Below are 462 nucleotides of genomic sequence, written 5' to 3'. Positions count from 1 at the left end.
GAAGTGTGTGACTGCAGAAAGGTTAACACCTCACCCATCTCCCCTTTCCCCCTCTCACCTGCAGCTCCCTGGACCAGCAGGAGGAAGAAGGGGAAGAGCAGGTACAGGATCCGCATGGCTGACACCTCTCCCAGGGCTTCACAGGGTTGCTGATGGGACACACCAGAACTCCTGGAGAGGAGAGCACACTGTAACATGCCAAATTGCAGAGGGACTATCACCAGTGACAGGGGACAGTGTCCTGTGTGGCCTGTTCCAGAGGATGGTTGTCAGATAAGCACCTCTTTTATACCCTGGGAGCAGCTGGGGAAGTCTTGGCCTGTTGGGCAATCCATCTGATGATTTCCCATCATCTTATTCTCAGTGAATTCCATAGGAATTCTCTTAAAGGACACATGGCAGAATTAATGCCATACTATTGGACTTGTAAGCAAAACAGAATTCAACGACTTACGGGAAATA

The sequence above is a fragment of the Empidonax traillii genome, unplaced genomic scaffold, assembly GCF_003031625.1.
Source record: "Empidonax traillii isolate 1590-97213 ecotype Southwest subspecies unplaced genomic scaffold, ASM303162v1 scaffold1394:size116989, whole genome shotgun sequence".
NCBI lineage: Eukaryota > Metazoa > Chordata > Aves > Passeriformes > Tyrannidae > Empidonax > Empidonax traillii.
The sequence above is the reverse complement of the archived record's forward strand: the minus strand, read 5'-3'. Positions refer to the sequence as shown.